A 26114-nucleotide genomic window follows, 5' to 3' on the forward strand; every position below is an offset into this window, starting at 1 on the left:
CAGACATGCAGTCATCATGGCAGCACTGACTAATACCAGGCAAAGCTCTCATCAGAACCATAAGAATAAGGCATTATACTGAATGACGTGGGGGGAAAAAGTGGAAGAATGATGGGTAATTTTGGGCCATCGATTAAAGCAAAAAGGCTGCAATCCCGCCTGTAGGAACACAGTGTAGAAAATGTAATGAGGCTACATGAAGTTTCTCCATTGATGGAATTTTCAGTAGATCAATCATTCAATAAACCTCGGCACTGCAATGCAGAACCCTACACTGTTATACAATATGGCTCCTTCTCTGTTCCATTAAATGTTAAACTCATCAAAATGAATTTAGTTAACTCACATGGACAAGAGGGCCTCTGTGAAAGGAAATCAGTAGTTTTAGAAAACTGATGTAAGATAGTTTGAGTGATATGGGTTTAGAAATACATTAACGTCATAAAGCCGTCCGATCAGCAGATGCTTAGACATCTGGTCTGTATGTCTATCATTATCTCAGCTATCTTTAAGCATGCCTGGAAAGTGTCAGTGACGGGGACTGAAGGAGAGAGAAAGGGAGAGACAGAGCGAGTGCAAAGACAGGACACATGACACTGGAGGACATGACAGCAGACTGCAAACAGCTTAGCAACATCAGAGGGCTGCACCGGCATCCTGCTGATCAGTTACTTCATGAGCAGAATTATACAGCGCTTACTCTGTGGTTCACCAAGGACAGGAAGCTGCCACACAAACCAATGAGCCAAAAGTGCAGGTGGTCTCGAGCAGACATATTGAGATTTCTTTACTCACAAACAAGTTTTTGTACACGATTTTGTTAAGGTTTCTATAAAGGAATACAGCAGGAAATGTCCCATAATTGTCTTTAGTGTAACAGCCTAAATTCATAAGTCAGAAAAGAGAAAGTTGTGGTGGTCTCTCATCTTGAATGTCCAATGCTAGAGGACATTTAGAACCCCCTAAAACAGACCCTAATAATTTTAATTGGGAATAACTTTCACTTGAAGTGATTGGTTAAACAAACAGACACTGACTCCACTGACACTAAAAGCCTCACTGTTAAGTGACCTTGTGGTTGTACCAGGAGCTTCAGGATCAGTAACAGCTCAAGCATCTAATAATCAAATTATAAGGTGCTTCTAGGCAAATCCTCATTTTGACAAAAAGCTTTTTCTGATGGGGTATTAACACGTGTACTATCTACCTGTATTACCTGGATCCTGACTCGGATCATTTTAGACTCAGACCGAAACAGTTTTTGTTAAGGCTTAGGGTATGTGGTCATGAATGTTTTCTATTAGGTTTTTTTTCTCATAGTTTGCATCTCAATGCCCGTCTATATTTGCTCTTATTTTTAGTTTCACTTAATTAAAATTAAAGCAAGTGAAAAAATCCTTCTCAACTATTGCAACCAGTAAGGAGACATAATAATGTCAGCTTTATCCTTTAAATACAGCCACAGGATGGTGACATAGTTGATCAAAAGTTTAGAGGATAGGTCGGTGGATGGACGATAGATAACTCACTTTTGTTTCAATTTGATCTCATAGAATTTCTCTGCCAGATTGGCCTTTTCGGAAAGATGGTCTAGTTCCACTAATAGGCTTTGGTCTATGTGACAGCACAACAGAGACTACAAAAAGGCATTTTTAGACAAAAAAAGATCAGAGACAGCTTGATTAAAAGAGAACTGACTTGGCAGAGCAAAAAGGCCCATCAATATCATTTCCTGGTCCAAATAAATGAGACTCAGCTTAACTGGCTTAACTGTGCTTTGGAAACACTCAGCCTGTCGCTTACAACAAGGTGTAGGATCTGGACCCAGCTCAAGAATAACAGCTGAACTGACTCAAACAAAGACTTGGCTGAAATCTAGAGAAAATATGTTTGTTGATGCACTGATATTGTGTTACAGTTAATTAAGCCTCCCAAAAGATTCAACAGGTCTCAGGTAAATTGTTACATCACTATAACAAGCAAGTATAATGGATTGTTAGAGGGTGTGATGTTAGTCAGTTGTATTACAATGCCACCAATCAGTGCATTTCTGGTACCCAATGCACAGGTAATAGAGAAGTTCTTGGTTTGAGCCAATACATTGGTTTAGGAACTGGACGGAAATAAAAGGTTGTGGAACATCTTTCCTGTAATGTGAACTCACTGGGAGCCACTTACATGAAGCTAATGTGAGTATGCTTATATGCTAGACACAGCGCAATCATCAACTCTGGTTACTACAAAGAGGGCTACCATAATAACATTACAGGATTATATATCAGAAAACCCCAACTGGCTAAATCCTTCTTGGTTACGTTTCAACTTTAACTCTGTATTTTTAGTTTCCCTTATGATACTCAAGTTAATAAATGTTATTGGACTAACCTGCACAATCATGGCAGCAAAGCCAGGCGTTATTTAAGTATTATTACTATTTATTATTATTAAGTATTATGTTGGTCTTAGTATTGTTGCAAATTCTTGGAAAACTGAAACCAGTTTAAAACCAGCTCTTACCATGCAGAGGGCTCTCATACAAATATTGCAGGTCGCTAAAAGCTAAATCTGGTAGGTTACTCTGTACCATCAACTTTGTTTTTACATTTACTATATGATCCTTATCACTCTCGGAAGCAGATTTTAGCAAATGCTAATGCTAGCACACCAATCCATTCCCATCTGGCACCAAGCAGTGGAAAACATTGCCATGGTAACAGCGAGCATCACCAATCAGAGATGCTCTGACACCATATGGTCGTTGGTAGTATACCGTAAATTCCGTACTATTGAGCGCACCTGGATATAAGCCGCACCGGCTAAAAAGAAGTAAATAAATGTATTTGTACATATATAAGCCGCACTTGATTATAAGCCGCAGGTGTCCACGCTATAACAAGAGCTATTTACACAGACGTAGGCTACCGGTAACATCCGCAAATACTGTAGCGTCCGTACGGACGTTAAAGGACGACGAGAGCGTTCAAATAATAACTTAATAACCCGATCACTGTCGGCCGTGACCACGCCGTTTACAGCAGAGAGCAACACATCACTTGCCGTAACAATCCAACTCTCTCCCCCAGCGTTCTCTCATACAGCCACTCAACACGTTCTCGCTGGTGCATTCACTGACTCTCCACATAATCGGAATTATGAACACATTATCAACTACTGACTTTACAGCATGAACCGTTACAATACGAAGCCTAGCCGACGGTGTCTGTAACACGGCTGATGAAAAAGATGACCGTAATATATTTCACAAGAAAAAGTCCATCCATTCACTGCCTCAGAATGACTTCATTACTCACTTCCTCAGTCTCTGTTGTCGCTGTCAGTGTCATCTTAACGTGCAGCAGCTCTGTTAGCTTCTTTGACAGCCAGGTCGATCGCCTTTAACTTGAAAGCTGCATCATATGTATTTCTCTGTGTGTTTTCCATCATGAGGGTGCGTGCATGAAGCGCAAAATGACTGATATTAAGATCCGACGTGACGAAGTCAAATGTATTTGCGGCAGAAGCTCATTGTCCCCCATAAAAAATCCATGCATTAGCCGCACCGGAGTAGAAGCCGCAGTGCTCGAAGTGTGAGAAAAAAGTAGCGGCTTATAGTCCGGAATTTACGGTAGTTATTTTCCCTGATATCACAAATAAACAATGCTTTTCTTAAAACACGGTTGATAACATACAAACTAGTGTCTTCTACAGGAGCATACAACATTGTTTCACACACACCATTGTGTCCTTATCTGTCCGTGTAGATACTAAAGACAAACCCCCTCTGATCAAATGTCAGCCAGAGGGGCTTCTAGAGGACAACAACCTAGGAGACAGCTCTGAACAGGTTATCAATCTGATGGTGAGACCAACACTGAGTGACCAGCCTGAAGTCTGAACTGCCGTATCCATGACCACAGGAACTACATGCAAGCTAGGACTCTGCAACAGAAATTGCCTCCAAACATCCCTGGGGTGAAATCCTCTAAAACTTGTCAATTTTCCACAGTAGCATTTGTAAAACCTCGGTCAATATCTTTGACAAAGTGAAGAAGGGCTTATTCCTTTAAAGCCTGGATAGCTACAGTCATAAATCTAACTCACAAAAGCATGGTTGTAAAAAAAAAAAAAAGTGATATAAGCGTCCTCTAAAATGCCTCAAGTATATTGTTTAAGGACGAGGTTGTGGCTGCGTGGGTGAGCCAGTGCCTGGGTATACATTTCACGTTAGCCTAGCAGTGGAAGATCAACTGCAGCCAAACACTTCAGATTAATCTGGTCATCCCGCTTTGAGCACTCCATCACACACAGCCATCATGCTGCTGTCAGTCCAGATACACCAAAACACACTCTCTCGCACACACAAGATAAATCTTAATCTGTAAATTGATATATACACGCAGCACATTCCCTCATTCCCCCTCACTGGATTACTGTCTGCACCAATGAGTTATGGTTTTAAGAGAGCGTAGTAAAAACTGACTGGACATTGACAGATGTCGTAATCAATGCAAATCATGTGCACTTTACGACCAGTGTTATCCACAGACATAAATGCAGGTAAAGTAGTCATTACATGATCTGTAATTGGTGTACTCTCATTAAAAGATCATATGACTATGATCTATAGAGTCATGAAAAAAGGAAAAAAAAAAATCATCCACAACATAACATACAAATATATGTGTAACATGGCCTTCAAGTGGTTGTTTTTTATGGTAGGAGTATATAGCAAAATAACACAAGTGGCCCTAGAATTGACCCATGAGGGACATCGCAATTAAATAAGGTATAAGAGAAAGTACGATGGTCACAAAAAGTTTAGCGTCGATAGCAGTAAAAAACAAAAATAATTTCTCAATAAACAACCTATAATCTTTAGATTTGATCTTGTTAGGAGTTACCTTGAACTGACGCAGCATTTTATCTACAGAAAGGGGGTTTCACATGTTCACATACTTTACCAAGCAGGTAAAGAGAAACAGGTTTATAGATAGGAAGACACGCGCCATTTCAAACCTACATTTTCCCATGACTCAATGCATTCAAAGAGCTGTGATTAGGTAACAGATGAGGATTTAGCAGGACAGACCACAACCATGACGTGAAATTAAATAACAGGTTTTTTTTTTCTTGGATTTGGCCTTGTCTTTTGACATTAAGACCGCACAAGGCAAGCCTTCCACGAGTTCAAACTGAGAATAGATATTAAGGGGATTAAGAACCGAAGAATAGTGAAAAACCATTTGTATTGCACTAATACAATAATCAAAGAAAAGGAAATGGCTGGGACAAGATCTCAAAATGGCATTGGCTTAAATTTATAATCTGACAGCTATTGTTACTGCAGTTATTCCACTCATGGGCTTCAGCCATGTTTACAGCCCCCTCGCACAGAATAGGGAGAACAAGCCAATTTCTGCCTCCAGTGGCTTAATGTGCTTCCATTTGATAATTAATTTATGTCTTATATTGCATGTAATGTAGAAGAATACCATCTGTAAACATGCATTAATAAAATATAAATGGGGCATTATGTATTCAGAATAACTATTAAGCACTATAGCTGATATATATGGTCCTTCATATGAGTTATAGTCTAAATATTATTAGGCTTATTCATGACAGACATGTAGCCATGTAGAAACAGAAACCCTATAACTTTTATTATTGTTACAGTTGTGTTAATGATAAAATGCATAACATGTTGTTACTGGCTTGAAATTGTAAAAATGCTTTTTGGAAACAGCATTTTTCTGAATTAGTTTGAATGACAAAAAATAAAGCCTGAGAAAGTATAGAGAAGAAAGTCTTTAGTGAGTCATAGACTGCAGAGTCTGGCTGCAAGGAACAATTCCTGACATCAGCACAACCGGTTGATCACATCGAATAACATGCTGCTGTGAGTCAGCTAGCTGGCTGGCTGGTTAGTTAGAGGGTAATGATTCAGATTCACTTCTGAGGCAAACTTCAAATTCATGTACATCGTGTGGAGGTTTTTTGCACAGGAGCAGATTCACCGGAGCAAGAGGATGTTACATTTAGTGATAAGCAGCTGGTTTCAAAATAAGAGGGATTAATGTTTTACCTCTTATCTCGAGTGGGTTCCGATAAGATGAAGAGGTTACTTAGTTAAGCCGTTTTCACAGCAAATAATAAAGAGTGCATGAAAAATATTAAAAAGGCCAATCCCAACATAAGTCGTGACTTTAAACATACAATATGTAGAATTTCATGAGAGCGTTTGCAAATATCTAAATTTATTACAAATTGGTTAAACTATGGTTTTTTTTGTTGAGTACTCACATTAGCACAAATATTTCCAACAGTGATCAAAAACCAGAGAAATTCATAATGTTATATTTGTAATGGGACATTTATTGTCTGGGTGGTTGCCAAAAAAAAAAGAAAGAAAGAAAAGTTGTCCCATTTGTTTGTTTGTCGTCTGGTCTCGATCAGCTGGGTTTGTGTTCACTTGTATTAGAACAGCTATATGTCATGGAGAAATAAATGATAATGTTGCTTATTAGCATACCAGACACCAAAAAAACATAAATAATGCAAAAGGTACAGTTTCTTTGTTCAAGGATAGATCACTCAGAAACAGGGATCAGCATTTTGGAGGCCAGGCAGCATGCAGAAAAGTCTTTGAAAATAAATGCTGAACAAATCCTCACCACATGCTTTTGTCAGTCAGAAGACAATCTTGCAACCAGGTTTTATTACCGCTAGTTAGCCAATAATGCTAAAAGACGCACATCTATCAGAGCTGTGGTCCTTTTGCTGGACATTAACAGATTCCCACACAACTACTCTTCAATAATAACACCATCTTCCCTATGGCAGCAACTTCAAATCAATATATGACCACCGACATTCCTCTCTGTTAGACCACAAAGACCATTACTCAATACAATCTGTGGTATATGTACACCTGTTTGGATAAGTCCACTCTGCCTTTAAGGCTTCGGCTTGTGACAAATGACCCTGTGCTGCCCAGTTTACCCAAAGGAGTCATACACATGACTAATTTCAAACCCAGACCTCCCTGATGTTTAAATACATTTTCTGCCGGTGTTTAATTTTTCCATTTAGACCAGGTGGCTGGGACCAGGAAGGCAACATCATTGTTGATCAAGAACCACAATAATTAAAGCCTCAATGAAATGAGAGAGTAGTAGAGGACAAAGTCTGAGTCAAACTGAAATTTCAAGTCAGTGCGACAGACTGTGTGCCAGGATGGCAAGAGCGTTAAGTAGAAGGAGCTGACAGTAACAAGGACAGAGACAAGGAGAAACACTTTAGAGAAAAAAAAATGAAGAGAGGGAGAATATAAATAATGAAGAAGCATTTAGGATTGAAAACAGGCTAGTGGAGAGTGTGAATAAAGTAGGTAAACAGGAAAAAACATAGGAGTATCATAGACAAAAGCCATTGTACAGAATGAACAAGAGACTGTAAGTAATGAGGTGCGGCTGCTGCGCGACAGACCTGTCATGTTTGATGTATGGGCCTTTTATCTTCTAGGACCAAATGCATGATCAAAAACACTGAGAAAACGTGTCAATATGTCTCCCTGTGGGCATGTATGAGGAACTAAACTGGTGGGTGTCACCGTTTCTGTATCCTGTCGAGAGAAAAAAATAAACTACTTCTTTCTGTGGCATGCATTTACAGAGCAGGTGAGAAGAGAGGGGGGCCTAATATAGCACGACGACTGAAATGTGATGTCGTGGGTTTGATTTTGTTGGTAATGGAAAGCCGCACAGCAGGAACCCCAGTTCAATCACAGCACACTGAAGCTAAGCCTTTTCCAACAAACGAATGTGATATCAAACTAAAGCTCTGTGTTTGAGTTATTGAGTTGCATGGTGTTCTGAAGCACCGTGTTATGGGAATAAATGAGTGTGTGCCTCATTGCAGCTTGCAAAATATTGCATTATCAGGTGACTTTGCAAAGGCAAGTGCAGTTCCATCCTATTGTCATACTGATTGAATGAAGTCCAGGAGTGATGACATAGCAGCAGGGCGTGAGAGGGGAGTTTATCCTCTGGCCTTCAGGATGGACAAAGGACAGTGGCCCTGAATGCGCAGAGTAAGAATATATAAACATCACTCCGCTCAGCTCTTTTCTGTGCTTATACAATTATCCCTATCTTCCATTCATTGCCAGTACAAACCTCGCTTTACTTTAATGCTGTGAAGACTGAGCTAGAGAAAAGGGTGATCTTGAAAGCCCCTGAGGGTGGGTTTGATGTTTCAATAAAGACAATGCAGCTTGTTTGTTTGTCTTTTTAACTCTGGACAGAGCAGCTTAGTATAGAGTTTGTGGGGAATGACACACAATTACATTCTTGAGAATTACTATTTGCTTATCAGACTTACTTTACAGTTTTGGCTATAGCTGAAAGCAAGAAAGCCCTAAAGGTTGAGCTTGTAAGGCTACCAGTGTTAGCTCAGTATTCTGGGTACCAAGACAACTTTGACAGAGGACTCTAAGAAGAGGAAACAGAGTGACAGAGCAAGAGGCCGCACAAGAATAAAATTGCAGTGGCTTTTCATTTGACTGTGAGAGAATTAACTGTAATCCAAAATTGTGCAGACTCAAAAGCTTCTTCTCACACATGCCCTCCTTGAAAAATGTCGTTAAAAATTTCCGACAGGCTGCCAATGAAATCTTCCCGAGGTGCCCGTTTACACCAGTGCAGTTTTGTAATTGGACAAATTCACAGTATTAATTGTCGGTTTTCAGCTCTAATTGGAATGCTCTGTTCTGATTGGGGCTTTATCAATAGACTTGCTTTCCTTGCCTCCCCTTAGCATCATTTCACCTGTACAGACATGAGAGTGATGCTAACCGTCTTATATTACGATAGTGGCAATGACTATATATGGCTATATTTTACATCTTTTTAAACTGCTCATTTTAATTGAACTTAGTTAACTTTATGTCAGGTATCAAGCACACAAGATTATTTTATGTCCTCATGGCGACAACGCTGTTATTCCCAGTTTTTTGAGGACAGGATACAATGATAGGATGTGTGGGCAGCAAATTGGTCTCACTTTTATGTCTTCTTGGCCAGTTAACAGACTTCCTTGGCCTCTATAGATCATCATCAGTGGTACTTTTGTTACGTTATAGCAAGACAGTGACATTATGTTGTATTTTTCTCCTGTAATATTTCAGAGTCCCAACATAGGGGGTTTTATTGTTAAAGTTTGTTTTTTGTGTGCTCCTGAAGTCTCCTTTTCACCCTTTTTTTTTGCCATCTTATCCCAGTTCCCAGAAGCTGGGCTTGTCTCATGAACATGTTTGTTCTTAGGAAGGTGTTGGATCTTACAAATGTTGTCACTTTGCTTCTCACTGTCAGCTTTGTACTTGGATTCTAACATATTTCAACACCTGTGATGCTACTCAAAAATACAGTAGAGCAAGAGCCAAAACTTGTAAACAAATAAACAGACAAATAGAGAGATATCTTGATCCTTTTCCAACCATAGTATATAAAAATGGCCCTACAAATGGTAATAAATGCATAGTGGAGTGACAGCTAAAGTGTAAGGCATACTTTAAACCCCAATTCAGCTTATTTTATTTCACCGTTATTTGACCTATGAAAGACCAGGCCTAAGAAAAAACAGGCCTAGAAAAGGAGTATCAAATGCTACAAAGAAGCTACTCTCAGGATCACCTTGACCACCAGACATCCCTCAAATCACCTGCATATTTTGTATCACATTTACAGCCTCTTATGGTGATACATTATATACATGTTCTGTATATTCAATCAGTTTGATGAAAGGACCAGTCTCCCTCCCTCACATGCATTGAAATGGTTTTTACAGCCCCTCGGTGGCCACCATCTAGTCTAATGCAGCCTTCATATTTGCATTTGTTAGCAGTCATAATCATAAAGGCTTCTTTTATGTCCCCTGTTCCTTTTATATCATACAAACATGCTTCTCTGCACTGCACAACACACACACACACACACACACATCTCCTTTGCTTAAATCATGACATTCAGCTTCTGACGCTCGCCCACATTTCAGTCATCCTTGGAGGAGACAGAGCTGGCAGCTACACACCGGCCATCCAGGGACAATGCGGCATGCAGGCAGGCAGGCAGCTTTACTACAGTAGTGGCATGGCAGGTTCAGCTGAAGGAGAGGTAGTCACACCCATACTAATGAGACTGTACGCAGCGCAGTGACCGAGCGTATGCAGGAGGATCAGGCAGAAACAATCACACAGCCACCACAGAGCATATTGCCTCGTAGAAAACCCCTTCCAACTCTCCCTCCGTTCAGAGGGGGAAAAGTTATTTGCTCTTTTCTCATTTCCATCTCAATCCAGTCCACTTCTGAAATATTTCGACAAATACGTTGCACACTAAGCATTCACAACAACGCAGCCTGGGCAAACAACCAAACATCAATCATGGTACTGCAGAGCGAAACACTGTTGGTCAGTCAGTTCAGGAATGTGCTGCAGGCTGAGCACTGACTGTCTGCTTTGGTTTTTGATTACGCAGAGATGAAGGCTGACAAAAGCAGAGAGCTAAAGAAAAGGAGGTTTATCTTTATTCTTTAGAATTGTTTTGCAGCATGCACGCACACTGCAGAATACCCAGGAGACAGACAGCAATACATAAGCTCCATCTCTCATTCAGTAGTTTCAATCTGATACTGTAAGTCTATATTATATACACTTCCAGGAATTGACAAGCTACTACAGTGTGTTCATGATGCTATAATTTATGTGGCACATTGGCAAGAAGAAGAAAACAGAGAGAAAGGTACTGGCACACTGAAGTGCATCGATTTGTAGAGCCTATCTACAGAGATACTCAACTTGAAATTATTTTTGTTGTAAATCTTTCTTTTTCTCCAAATGTATATGTGTAAGCCAACTACCAAAATGTGTCTTTCCAATAAATAAAAAAAAGGCAAAAGGATTTCTCAGCTTGCATAACATGACGGTGTTTACAGCAAATTAATATAGAGGAGAGAAGGATTACCGGGAGAGATAAAGATAGGGGAAGCATAAGTGCAAACAGTGACCTTTGGGAGACCTTGCAATTCTCCAGATGAGATTCATCAGCAAACCCCAGCAGATTAATAAAGATTGAGATTGCCTTGTGATGACGGACAGATGCTTCCCATGCAGGTGGCAAAATCTGAGCCTAATATTAGTTCTATCATTAGTCAGCTCCTAATGCAGCACCTTTAATAAACGACCTACAGGCATGCTTCCAGACAGAATCCTTTCGGGAAACTCGGGAACTGCGTTACACCTACGAGTGATGCAGGATTTGCCCTCCAACCTCCTCCGAGACCATCGAGCGTCTCTCTGCCCCATTACCTGCTGCAGCAGCCTCCCTCCTGATGTGAATTATGCAACAGCGGTGTTTACAATGAAGGGCGCACTTCCTGTAGAAACACAAACAAGGATGTATAACCTCAGCGCAGCGAGGAAGGAGGCCGGGCGCGTTGATGTCATACAGTAATCGCTGTAGCACTGTACAGTAGACAGCTCAGGGTGACCTGCGTGTCGACTCAGCACAGACAAGTGACAAGTAGTGTTGAAGAAAACTTAAGCATAACAGACAGCCTGCGGTGGAGACTGTGAGGGTTTAGGTTCAAACAAACATAAGACCGCAGAGGAATTGCAGAAGTCAGTTCTTTTTCTGCGTTGCTAATCCTGCCGCAGTGACAGAGCAACACAAGTCCCTCTATTACATCACAGACTGCTCTTCAATTGCAGTGAAAACACAAGGAGTAAATGGCTATTAGCTCGTGTTAATAAACTGGGAACAAATAAGTCTATTCTGTCTTTGTTTATCAGGACCTACTTCCCCCCCCCCCTTGTTTTATCCTCAGAATATTCAGTCTTTTATCCTCTGAAACATGTGAGGAGCCAGTCATGATATAATTAATGAAAGCGCTAATATGACAAGATCTCATGTAGCTGTGTGCTATTATTCATGCAACATTGAGTGCTCCTTAAACACAACACGCTCCAGCATGTGCAGCTAGTGTGAATGCGCATGGCACTGTGAATAAAATATGAAATTGCAAACTGAAGCATGGAGGCGAAGGCAGCCGTCATATGTGCTAACGCTGTTAAGATGGGACCAAATTGTCATGCTGAAAAAAAAAAAAAAAGGTCCTATGCTTACTGCGAAGCTGACAGAAAACACTAGATGTGGGGTCAACTTATTTTTGGAGGACTTCAGTGGCGTGGATGAAAAATAAATAAAATCACAATGTTTTGAAACACCTTTAGGATAATAATTTGTGTGACAGCAGTTGTACTAAGGTTGGGTAATTTTCTTTTAAATATTCAAACAGTTGTTCATTTATAAGAGTGGTTGTTTTCACGGGAGTTTTATCTCACCTCAAAAATACGCTTCTCCCTTGTTTTGTTTTGTTTTGTTTTTACCAATGCTGGGTTGTAATGTGGTAGCCTATTCTGCCAGGCAGGGGCTACTCACCTGAAAGCTGTTTGCTAACAGCCATAAAAGGAAGGGGAATAAAAGCATTAGTTTTAGGTGGAACAACTGTAGAATAACTGACTGTTAAGATGCTAAGAAACTATAACATAGCATCTCTTCACTGAAGAAACCAAATACTTTACTTATGGACTGCATAAAGTCAATGATTTTACTAGATTTCTATTATTTGTCGTCAAACAGAAGACATCCCAGTCCAACCCATTCCAGTCAGTTTTCCGTGGAATGCCCATGAATGTACTGTGCACAACTGTGTTTTATTGTTTATCAGGAAGTTTATACATTGACATAACCTTCTTGCTAATAAATAACAGTAAACAAATGTAATGTAAACGTGTATAAATAAACAACATCCAGATTGATACGTTTGGTGCAATTAGGACTCTTAAGTAAGATAAAATGTCGAAGAACGCAACGTGTCTTGTGGTGATCTGTTTTATTTAGCTTCAAGGTTATAGTAAGTCTTATTGATCTTGAGTGTTTGTACTTTTGCAGTCCTCGGGGACATATGGCATCTGTCTGGAAAAAAGAGAGACCTGATTCAAACCAGTTCACCGCTGAGCCTGACACGGTGCACTCTCACTGTGTACCACAGAGTCTAAGTTGTGGTGTTCTTGTGTGTGTGTGTGTGTGTGTGTGTGTGTGGGAAGAGGGGATGCGGGTGTGTAATGTCACAGGGTTGAATGTTGTTTTTGACTCTTTGTGGTCCTGATAGTGAAGAGGCTGTGTGGGTTTCGCCTGAGAGTCGCTCCTTACCAAACATGGTTGGCCAGGGTGGTTGCCAAAGTAATAAACAAGGCACGGGGGCAGCAAAACAGCCATGAAAACACATTAAAATCAAATAGCTGTACAAACCAGCAACTCTCACACATGGAGAAACACTCCAGTGAAACTCACACACAGTGGAAATTTGATTAGATTTCACAGGCAACCCTGTCAAAAACACATCACCCATGGTTTGCAGCAAAAAACAACAACAATATTTTAAGGAAAACACATCTAAATAACATGTTCTATCGACACTATGCAGAATCAAACATTTGATCAGTAAGCTAATAGTCTTTGAACATGCTTTATTTAATATTGATATTTAGTAGTTAGCGACGAGCTAGTGAATTTAATGGAGCATTTTAGCAGCTAAAGAGACGCACAGTATTTTCCTCAAAACTTTGAAGTCGACTTTGAGTCAAAAATAATAATCCTCACGTCCTGTTTGGAGAACATTTCTCCATTTTCTACTCAGTTTGAAGAAACTCTTTAGCATGTCATAAGTCATCCTGACTGTTGCACACCTTCGGAGCTTTCTTCAGGACTAAGTGCACTTTATGAATAGCTTTCATCTTTAGGATGTAAGTCTTAAACTTTGAGGGGAAATTCTTAGAATATGTCCTGATTCTAAGAATTTACTTAGAATTTTGTCACTAGGAGCAACTCTTAGTACTTAGCAGGCTTCGTGAATATGGCCCCTGGTCTTTTGTCAAGTCAGGTATGACTTGGCATTTTGAGTTTGATAGTGGGGTTTGCTGAATTTTTTTCAACAGTCACATCATATTTTTTTTTTTTTTTTTTTTGCTTTGCTCAGAATGTTTTTACACTTGTGTATGAACCTCTTCTTCCAAGTTTGATTTTTAACTTTGACTGTCGGGTTTTGTTCCACTGGCTGTACGGGCTCTTTTTATCTTGCTTCAAATAAGCAAGATAGTGAGGGATTATTAACACATGGCAACACATGCTTCTGCTTGGCAATAGCTGTCATTACACTTTTGTTGAGCATTACTGACTCAAAGCCATTTTAAAGATGGTTTGGATCCTAAACAGATCACAAAACAAACAATGACACCAACATTACATATTTCTGGCTGCATTTAAGTAGTCGGCTCAGACGTCTTTTCTTAGAAACGGTTGTCAAAAGTTGCATAACTTGATGATTTTGCAATCAATTTGCACAGTCGAAAGTTCTGATATGCAGCTTTTGAACTTTGCTGTTATCTCCAGCTGTAGCGATGACTTCACGTCATTATGCAAGATCTTGACACCGTGCACAGGCAGGATTAAGTCAAAGCAAAGCCATGGTGTGATTTTTGAGTCTCAGACTCGAGCTTAGTTTAATCTGCAGTTCACACAGGGCTACAGTTTTCCTTCCTGAAATCCACCATGCAAATTCGTGTGTGTGTGCGTTTGTGTCCTGTGTATGCCAGTGGAAATACTGAAGCTGCAGGTACAACATTAACAGTAAATGTTGAGATGAAGTAAACGTTTCTGTTGGTTGCTCAGCACAATGAAAGGACCACAGTTACAGATTGTGTTTATCCTGAATCTAAAACACTTCATTATGTGATCTGTAGGTAAATGAATCAATGAATCATCTCCTCTTCTGCTGAATGATGTTTTACACGGCTTATCAAAAAATATGTGAGGAAGTCCATCAGGCCATTTCACAGCACAAAACTTCTAGTGAACACATTACATCATAACCAAAGTAAGTGCGGTTACTCTAAAGGTGTGAGGGGCTATGTCCTCATTCAGAGCCAGCAGCCCTTCAGAGTGCGCATTTAAAGACCGATTACATCCTCGCTCCTTCAAAACGAGCCAACAAATGGGTTCTTCTTTACCCAGCTTTTGAAGGATCTACTGTATCCAGTGGATCCCTTTTGGCTAAACATAGATGATTTGATTTGATATGTTATATTATGAAATTTATAGTCACTGATATTTCAAATATGTTAATATAATCATTCATGTGTTTACATGCTAGGATAATATCACTGTAAAGCAGTTTCATTGGAAATGGAGAGGCTGCCATTCCAATGCTAGATTCATTACTCCCCCCTCAGCACGGTACATCCACAGGAAAGTGATGCAGGCATGTAATCCAGCTGCAGGTAACCAACTTTACTGTGACCTGCTGTTGTTAGGCTCCCGCTGTGTGTAGCACGAAAATCAGATCGCAATTATATTTGGCGTGCCTGTTTATTGAAACACGTATATTTCATTCCTCTTTCAACAGAAACTCCAATATTTGTTGTGTCTGTGTAGCTGCTCAGGTCTGTTTTGCAGTAATATTAATCTCTGTGTTTGTGTATATACATGTATATATACACACACACACACACACACACACACACACACACGTGGGCCCGTGCTGGTCAGATCTCTGTGGGGCATTGAAACAGCTATCAGTGCATGAAATAACGTGGAGCAGTGCATGTCAGGAGGTGACAACAATCTTCTGGTGTGTTGAATGAGAAGTGGCGATGGCAACAGGCGTGATGGCACGAGATGCCAGGTCCATATGTTGCTCAGGGGACGGACTGGGCTGTGACACAGGCACAACCGGGGTCAGGTCTCGGTTTGAGTGGATGTACTCGATGGCAGGAGCCAGAAGGCAGGAGTCCCATGGTGTTAATCTTCAGAGGGCTCAAATCTGCCCTCTGACTCCCAATCAGGCCCAATGTCAGTGCACGCTGAGGCCTTTTCAGAGAAGACACGCATGAAGGCAAAAAAAATAAATAAATCAGCAAGTACAACGTATGAAATTAACAGTGACAATTCATGTAACTTTGCATTAATGTGAGGGAATCGCTGCAGGCTGGAATTGATCTTTTACTCTGCATAATTCCCTCCTTCCATCTTCTCTGCATGCTGAAGTTTGTTAAGCACAACATTCCCACATGCATAAACACATTAAAGTCAACATAAGAATGTTTGTATGTTGTCCTGCTGCTCTAGGGAATATGTATATGTGTTTATGAACTGCCAGAGGGACGCAGGTTTCCAAAATGTATATATTAGCATTAAAGGAATTAAAGCAAACTCAACGGTAGCAGCTGTGAAGCGTCCCGTCCAGGAAAGTATATATACTGTATGCATACACACAAAAACACAACCACCCACAGACTCAATCAACTTAGCGAACTGCCTGAAAGAAATTCAAGCGAAGTTTATTGAAATTCTCTTTGTAGTCGCAAAATAAAATATCCTTGAGCTTGAATATCCCCCTGCATGATTTCCTCACAATCCTCGGTGAGTTCAGTGTGTTTCTTTTTTCTTTCACTCGCACAGTAAACGCCTCTCAGTCGTGTGGGGCGGCTTATTCACTTGATTCTGAGAACGAAACAAGTATTTTATAAAGCTGCATTTCATCCTAAAAACAGCAAGCGGAGTAACTTCATTAGCTGTTGAATTGACATTTATGACATTTATTTGAACTCCCACTCGTACCCCGAAATCATGATGAAAAGTTTGATTCTGTATGAAAAACAAGGGCTGGCATAAAAAACACTTAAATGAACACAGATGTTGCCGAGATCTTTCCCACGTCGGACACATGAGACACATTAATCACCAGGGGACACACACTCATTAATTGCTGTGTGCTGATTAATCGTCCCTGGTGAGGAACGTTCAGCTTAACATGCAAATACGTGTCAGAGGATCCATTCAGCAACGCCACCCGGGCAAGGACTTATTGTAAAGTGACATATGCAGGGAGATAAGGAGTCGCCTGTCAGGGGCCGACTGTAAAACAGTCGCTTCTATTTCCAGCTCTCATTCAAGAAGTAGAAAATGTGAAATGTTACAACTTGACGACGACGTGGGAACTCGAGGAGCAGAGAGAGATATTTGATGCGACACACGAGAATCTTCATCCGTTGATTTGCTTTGGGGTTTTTTTTTGTTTGTTTTTTTTTGCTGCATTAAACAAACTGATAAGAAAGCAGAGTGCAGGGGGGGGGGGTGAGAAGAGAAAGACAGAGAGGAGAAGTAAGGAGTGGGGAAGAGAGCTAGGAAAGGACTAGGGAGAAGATGAGAAGAGAGGGGAAAGAGAAAGAGGAGAAGAGGGGAGAAAGGGTTAAGAGGAAAGGACAAAAGAGGAACAGAAGGGAGTGGAGAGAGAAAATGAAAGTACAGGGAGGAGATGATAAGCGAGGACACAGAAAAGAATAAATAAGTGAAGGGTGGGGAGGACATCGGAGAGAAGTAGAGAATGGAGAAGAAAGGGAATGCAGGGAGAGGAGGAGGAAGAGAGGAGAGCAAGGAAGAACAAGGAAGTTGGGGGGATATGAGATCAAAAGATTGTAGCGGTGATCAAAGTTAAGGAGACAAAGGAGAGGGGAGGAGAAAAGGGAACCAGGAAGGATAGGAGGACAGGAGTAGAGAGAATGAAGAGAACGAGAGATAAGGAGATGGAGAAGAATAGAGTACAGGAGTCAACAGAGGACACAAGCAGAGGAACGAAGGGAAAGAATCAAGTTCGGAAAAGGTTTTAAGAGGAGAGTAGAGCGTGCAAAGGAGAGGAGGTGAGGGCTCGAATCTTGAAAGAAGAGAGGACGAGAAGAGAGGAGCTGAAGGGACGGGAAAAGAGAAGGGAGCAAAGGGGAAGAAAAAAAAGGGTGGGACGAGCAGAGAGAAGGGAAGCAAGCGACTGAGAGAAGAAATGAGGAGAGGCAGCAAGAGGACAGGATGGAGAAGGGGTTAAGAGAAAGGAGGAGAGATGAAGCGAGGATAGGGGGAGCATGAAAGAGGAGAAGAGACGGCTGAGCAGATTGACCCGATGGCAGTAAAGGTCACCGACTCAGCAGCACAGAGAGGCATCAGAGGAGGCCGACTCTAATCACCTCCAAACACTCCATCAGCTCCTGCAGGACACGCACAGAGAGAGCGCGCAGCGATAGCAAGGTCATAAAATCTCTCTCTCTCTCCCTCTCTTTTTATATGCAACCATATACTCCATTCGAGTCCTCCTTATCCTCAAATCTGAGAGTCCGCAGTGAGACAATCGCCAATCACATGGAGCACAAACACTTCAGCTGCGGTAAGGAGGGAGTGCACACGCGGCCAAGTTCAGATCGCCGTTTTTTTCCTGCCCGAACTGAAGTTACACCGATGCCTCGTTGCTATGGAGAATAAAAACAACAGCTTGAAATCATATCTACTATATCTACCTCTTATATTTCAACGGTTTTATCTCGGTCAAACTTAGTCCCGCAGGCAATAAACACCCAAGTGTTGTATTTACTGTAGCCATAATAACATCCATCCTGACGCAGTTATCCATCATTCAATATAACAGCCTGATGAGTGACATGAGAGGCTGGTGAATGCACTATATTGTAATTACCTTGCTGTGTTTGTCAGCTGACCTTACACCCACCACATACGGCTGACACAGTGGCGAGATTGGCAAAAGGAAAAGCCGGCGAGTTAATAAAACAGAAAGGGAGACTCCGAGGAGCAGAGAAGAGGCTGTTAGCTCCAGAGACTGCTGTTGTCCATGTTCGTTGTAATGCCAATTAGGCAAATACCTTGTGACATTTGTGCTCTTTCCCTTCTCATGATACGGCTAATGCGCCCCAGCATGCGCAGTCATACTTCACAGGGCTTCATAATGCTGACGCCGTAACACAGAAGGTTGGACACACGCGATTTAGATGCTCCGTCTCTGGTTTAAAAAGACGGTAAAGTCTTCTTTCAGTGAACACTGAAGGGCTGAGGAATGAATCACATCTTTAAGTCAAAGCAGCAACAAAGTCCTGCTCACAAAGTCTTGTAAAAAGAAATGTCCATGAATATTCTCAATTAAATTTAACTGAATTATTTGAAACCAAATGTTATTCCCCCTGTGACATTATTTAATGCAGAAGCGCAATGTGAACATTCACTCTATCTCCTCTGCTTTCCCATGATGAAGAGCGGTTTCCTGGTTTTCTTCGCTCTCTCTTTATTATCAGGGGTTATTTTTTCTTGTGATCTAGAAAACAAAACAATAATCTGGTCACATCCTCTTTGCTCCTTTCTGGTCGTGAAGTTAACGATCTAAAATAACCAAAAAAAAACAGGCAGTAAAAAGTAATGGAGCAGTGTTGGCCATACAGCGGCCGCTGTCAACAGACTGTTGTCATAGAGACAGGACGCTAGGTGGCCAAAGACATTGCGCACACTAATCTCGTCATTTAAGTCTTGTCCTACGTTTGCTTGAGCAACTCTGAGGATATGAGATCAATACGGCTAAACCTTTAGCTACAGCAGGAAATGACGCCTCCTCATAGAATAACGCCCATCTAATATGGATGGATGCGTGACTGCTTAGGGCTTGCATATAGAGTTGTAAAGACAGATACACTGTGGAAGTACAGTACCTTTTCGGTTCAAAACGATAGAAGGATGTTTAAGCTTGTTAACCTCCATAGGCACTGACTTTGACCTTCATGTGTCCTCATTGTTCCGTGCTGTAGTTCACACATCCTGTACTGTGTTGCATTTCTTAAACAGATCGCTCCTTGTTTCTGACACTGTTCAGTACATTGCTTTTACTGATAAATTCATGTAAGTGCATTTTAATGATTATCTAACTCTTACTTCTGTCTGTGCAGCCAGGTATTTTAATCAGAGCCTTTCATTAAGGTCAATAACTTGTTTTTAAACACACAGTGGTCTCTCAGTCAGAATTAAAAAGACTCAGTTTGTGTTGCAGTCTGAAAGCAGGGAGTTTCATCGTGTGGAAATAGCATTCTCCCTAACTGTCTGTCTGACTCGTCATGTTCAAATTCAAAACTGTGACTTGAAAACAGCCTATACCCAGCACCCCTCTGATGTTTAAAGAAAGACATATTATAGGTGAACAAACACTAATTACTAACATTACACTCTCTGCTTACACTGCACAGTTAGTTAAACTCACATGATAATTAACCTGACAACTGTTGATTGGGGTGTAATAAATTACTATATTTAATTGCATAGGCTGACATACTGTACTTACCAGTGATATAAAGTGGAAGCTGTAATGGAACAGCTTTGGACCAGTCTCAGACAGAAACCAGATACACTAATGGGGTAACAGTATGCTTATACATTATAGTAATCTTATTTTAAAAAATATTTCACAAGCGCCCTTCCTTACTCTTTAATATGTTCTATAGTCAGAAGACATAGTATAGATGTCAAAATAAAGATCTGTCATATTGGCTGCTACATTGGGTATGTACAGATGAATCCATCATTTAGATTAATCCAATAATAAAAAAATAAATGCAACTTTGTTACTTCAACTTTATATTTCAATGTTTTCAAAGAGTTATTCTGGTTTGCTTTCTGTATTTGTTGAGACATTGGAAAGAGTCAGAAATCATAGGCAGAGAGAGAGAGAGTGGGAGAGAGAGAGAGAGAGAGAGCAGGGAATGACATCAAGGAAAAGAGCCGCAGGTCGAACTTGAACCAAAGTCAAATAATACTTAGGTTCAACTTAAACCTGGGGGAAAAAATTAATTCACTTCTGAAAATGTTTCCTTGTCAAAAAGAGGAGAGGGAGGGGACCGTGATGTAAGAAGAATGTACTTGGATGGTGGATAAGAAACAGAGACTGACGCAATCGTGACAGTAATGATGTGGATGTATTCATTCACAGTGTAACAACAGAGCAGACAAGAACATACCGGTGCACATTCAACATGGAGTAGATTCATTACGTGCATGGAGATCCTGCAGGTCGCAAGATATGAACCCTTCCCACATGCTCCGGTGGATTTTCCTGAATATTACCTGCTGTGTCCACTCACACAGTAATTTGTGAAAATGTGACCAGAGGACTGAAGGATAAAGTCGGGGGGGGGGGGGGGGGGGGGGGGGGGGGGGGGGGTGTAAATATAGCTGTTTGTGCTTCACAACATTTTCTGGAGTTTTGTGTGTGAGTGAACACGGCGTTCTGTGTCATTGTATTTCTCCACTGTGCCATGTTACTGAAAGCAAACGTCAAGTGCCACCTTTGAATACCTGTTGTGTGGTAACGTAGAGGATTCACCTCTCTGAAATAAAGAGGAGCAGAAGTGTGAAGCGGCATAAAATGAAGGCGCTCAGGTCGGATGATTCTGGAGTGAATGTGCTGAAATGTTTTCCTCTGAGAAGTTTTCTCGGGACACAAACTCAACCGCAATGACAAGCAATCAAGCAGACACTCTTAATGACGGTGATCTAAATGTCAACCTCACGTATTCAGTATCAATGTTTGCATCGGATTGATTTGGAGTGAAAGGATTTGCAAAGCTGTGTCCTTTGACGTCACGCTGATGTCTGTGATACTGAACAGCATCTTGTCTAATCACTCCCCGCAGTAGCCCTGACTAAGCCAGTTTTTAAAAACACCCACAATCCTGGACTCGAGCCAGCTGGGTTTTCTTCAAACTCCCCGCTACAGTATCATCGTGGCTGTTGGCCTCCTGGCAGCAGATATGACATTGACACCTATAGTGAGAGCCTGCAGTCCACCACCAACAGAGCTGTTTCATACAGGACACCCAGCGCTCTGCTGTACCACTCACTGCTCAGCTTGTACGCTTTTATTCTCCCGCTGTTTATTTTGAGAGCAAACAGTTCCAGCACACATTTAAAAAGCATGTAGTTTACAAAACAGGGCGGTTGTTTGCTATTCAGCCTATACAGTGTAAACCTTCCCCGCTATCCAGGCAGAGGCTTATAGACTGCTGTTCTGACATCCTTCAGCGTGCCATCCACAGATTTGTGGTCCTATTGAGCTGAGGATGAATAATTAATCAGCTTTCCACTAACAAAATGGGCTTTTAATTGTAGGGACTGCTGTTGGACAACAACAGCTGAGCACAGGCCTCAGATACAAAGGAGGAATCGATCAGCCTCCCCAGCTGGTTCAGATCCAAATGAGAATCCAGTAAGGTGCCGGTGCCCCTTCCTCCATCCAGAGTATGTTTCTCAAATGTTATATTTCCCTAAAAACTGCAATATTTTCTCACTAATCCAGCAGTGAGGGAGATGAAACTTCAAAGGGAAGATAGAAGGAGCAGGCTGAAGCTTTAGTTTTAAGATATCTGGACTCATCAAAAGCCAAAGAGGAGCAAAGCAACCAAGCACAAGTAAATGGTCATTTAGTGCTGATTAATTCAAAATCTGCACTGAGTTAAAAGCCAACCGAAAATCGCGTAATTGTACTCAATAGACATGTTTTTTCTCCTCTTAAAAAACGCTCCCTTCCAAAAAAAAACTCCCTGCCTTTCTCTGAAGCAGGTTTTATAACTTTGTCTACCACAGGATAGATCGAGCCTACACAGAGCCTACGTGTTCTGCACTCTACATGATCACACTTCCAGAAAGCAAAAAATGTTTCAGTTTTACATAAACTGACTTTTGGCTCAGGCAGCCTGGAGGCAGCTCTGCTCCAGTCAAAATTCATGAAACACAACCATGGTGACTTGATATTTACAAGTCACATCGACGTTTCATCCACGTCGCTGCTCACGAGACGACAGGTGAACGGCGACATCATTTAAAACAGGACAATTTGAACTTAATGGAAAGGTGTTATTGACGATGAATCATGGAGTAAGATAAGGTAATATCGAGTCTTGTTTTATGAAACCCGCAACGCCCGATGTAAACCCCCCAAAACGTGTCAACAAGCTTACCTTTTTCATGTTATTGTGATCAGCTGCGGATGGGTGGGAATAGTTATCCAGCTCTTACATGTCGACCGTGATATCACTGTCACCCGGCGGTTTGTCTGAAGGTAAACAAGACGGTCCTACAACATTGCATTTGATGTTTTTTTTTATCCCTTTAGATGTCTGACACAGTCTCGCAGCGGTCCTTGCTCGTCGGTCCTTTTTCACACACTTAAGCGGTCCGGTGATCGCAGCTCACCGGCGCGCGCGCGCACGGATCTATCACGGCAGAGAAAACGCAGTTTGGAGGCTGCCGGTGATGCCGCTGCAGCAGCAGCGTTTGGTCTGTCGAGACGCGGGATGAGGGGGGTGGGTGGGGGTGTGTTGGAGGGGGTGGGGGCATCCGAGGGCCCACGACGAAACACTCAGCTCCGAGAATGTACTCATCGGCTCCCGAAATCACGGTCTCATGAGCAAACGGTGGTTGATGAATCATTATGCGCACAGATACGCAGCATGCGCGCGCGTGAGTGTGTGTGTTTTATTGAGGAGTGACGCTGTTTGATGAGTCAAGAAGGAGGGAGACGTTAAAGGAAAAATTCATTCAAAAAAAAATGATAGCACTGCGAAATACTTTTTTTTATTACGGACAAAAATCAGACAACTAATTTGGCTTCTAGTGGTTTAGGGCTGCATCTAATTGTTTTCACAAGTGATTTATTGTTTCTCTGATTATTTGAAATTCCATACATATAGCCCTAGTGTGATAATCAAATAAATGTTTTTTTCCCCACATTGTCTAATTTAGGCTGCTCAAAATGTGCTTTATTGGGGAATTTTGTAACAATAGACGATCAGAATATCCACTTTTTGGGAAACCATATGAAGACAACTTGTTAAATCCTGTTTTATCCTAAGTTCAGCTCACAAATCTGTGTGAGTGATTGGCTTTGTGAGCTCAGGCAGTTTAATTTGAGATGTTCTCTTCAGATGACTTTAATTTGAATGTGAATCATAGAAAATCCCCGAAGGCATATGACTAGGGTTACAACGGAGAGCCAGTGGGGTTGGTCGGAGTTCGCCGCGGCCTCCGCCTGTCTCCCACACTCACGACGGAGTCACAGCCGGGGAGGTCAGAGGTTACCGCGACCTCTGCCGAACCCGCCTGCCTCCCACACTCACGACACGGAGAGCCTGCGAGGGAGGTTGTCGTGTATTTATACATTTTTCGTGCGACCTCACGCTAGTCCCGTCTGCCTTCCACTCCCACCAGCGGAGAGCAAGGAGTGTTGATGCTAGACGTAGCGACGTAGCACATTAGTGCAAGGCTAGTTTATCTAGCACATTTCAACAACATGACAATTCAAAGTGCTTTACACAACATCAAAAGCATCATAAGGAAATAAGAAATTAAAATATAAAATTCACTAAAAACAAACAATTCACAATCACAGAAATATCATTAAGACGTTCCTCGGCCGTTTTACTACCTCCTTAAGATCCCAGATTTGAAGGGCACTTGATATTTTCCCTGAATTCTGAGGACCTCTTGATAGGATGTGTTTTTAAGGTTGTAGGCCTGCTTATATTTGGGTTCTCATCAATACTGAGTACTTCTTATTGCCACTGAAATGGACCAACCGACAGTTAGACAGCAATAAACCTCGGCAAACTAGCAAACGTGTCTGTGATGTGATGACGGCTGGGAACCTCATACTTCAGCTCCAAAACACTGAGATTCTGACAGACAATCTTGTGTTATTTCTCTGGTCTCTTGACATTTTCCTTCGCTTCGCCAGCGTTAGCTGCAAAGTTGGCTGTACAGCTGTCTCACGCTGCTAGCCTCTTTACGGCGAGCTTACCGTAAAGTGGTATCGGTTCCGTTGTATCCACGTAGTTTTACGTACAAGTACTTAAAGATGGTATTGGACCCGTCTTTAAGTTTTAACGCATCTCATTTCAGATTCCATTGATGGCTGCAGCTGCTTTGGTGTCGTCAGAAAATTAAGAGGAACAATGCCTGAACACTGGTAAAATACCCGTCTCTGTCCAAGCACAGTTTGTAAGTTTGTAAAGCATAAAGTGATTCAAAAACCACGTAATCTGTGCATTGTCTTTTGTCTTGTAGTTTTCACTTCTTATTCGATATTGTGAATAAATCAAAGAACAAGTCCCTGATTCACTCATCATTAAATGGAGTTTGGCCGACTGTCAAACTACGTCGAGTAGGGAGGACTGTTACAACAGGCTTCACTTAAGCACATCAGTTATATTAATTTATAATAATTCGTCCAAACTTAGGCTGTCTTTAACTATTTGAGTCTTAATGTTTAAATTGCACCATTTAAGGATGTGATATTGTTAAATATCAGAGCCATATGATAATTACATTATTACAATAAGAATTGCAAGCCTGTCATCTATTTAATTCATTGTTTTGTATCGCTGTATGAAGGTCTTCTTAAGATTGGAGATGCTGTTTACACAAACTGTAAAGGTTTGTGTGCACTAATAGTGCAACAAAGATGATTATATATTACACATATTTCCCTGTATGTAAACACATTGGAACATTTACTTTAAGGCATCCTGTCTTCCCATCTTATTCTAATTACTTCACTTCAGTTTGGTTTAAATCAATCCAGCAGGCTAGAAGTGTAAGTATTGTGAGGCCAGGCCTGTACGTTTTCTTCGCTCTGCCTCGACCTCTTTGTGATAAATCACCGGGTTAACGAGTGTCGCTCCTCTGACCATTCGGCTATATTCATTTTAAACTAAATACAACTCAAATTTCCCAGAAGTAATATTAGTACACTATTCAAATCTAAGCCTCACTCTTAAATTACATGTTATAATCAATATCTAGACAAGCTAGTGCTACTGAGGATGTGTCTCAAAAATCTAAATGAGATATTAAAAAATTAAATAAGATTCAAATAAGACCTAACGTCTAATTTGTAGTTGAAAATTCGATGCATGTTGATGAAGCAGGATGCAGTGTAGCCCATCGTCCATATTGTGTTTCCTTCTCTGAAAACTGCTATTTGAATGATCCTCCAATGATTCAGGAGTTGATGGCTTTGGATATTGTAATAAAGGAACCTAACTGAGAAAAATAAGCATTAGCATATCTTCAGAAACATAAGACTAACAGCTTAACATACCACACTACTGACTCTAAGCTCTAAGT

At 41.1% G+C, this 26114-nt stretch overlaps 1 protein-coding gene across 6 annotated transcripts in view; it reads right to left on the reverse strand.

The window, feature by feature from the left end:
* Window positions 1-23392, reverse strand: part of dlgap4a (discs, large homolog-associated protein 4a) — a 76297-nt gene extending 52905 nt beyond the window's left edge. For 4 of the 6 annotated variants that reach the window (XM_079360637.1, XM_079360635.1, XM_079360636.1 and 1 more), the window contains exon 1: window positions 22949-23392. The gene's annotated coding sequence lies outside the window, so the exon portion shown is untranslated. The remainder of the gene's footprint in view (window positions 1-22948) is intronic. The other 2 variants (XM_079360639.1, XM_079360638.1) reach the window with 1 other exon arrangement.
* Between the last annotated feature and the right edge of the window lie 2722 nt (window positions 23393-26114).

Source organism: Symphodus melops (assembly GCF_947650265.1).
Source record: "Symphodus melops genome assembly, chromosome: 13".
NCBI classification, from domain to species: domain Eukaryota; kingdom Metazoa; phylum Chordata; class Actinopteri; order Labriformes; family Labridae; genus Symphodus; species Symphodus melops.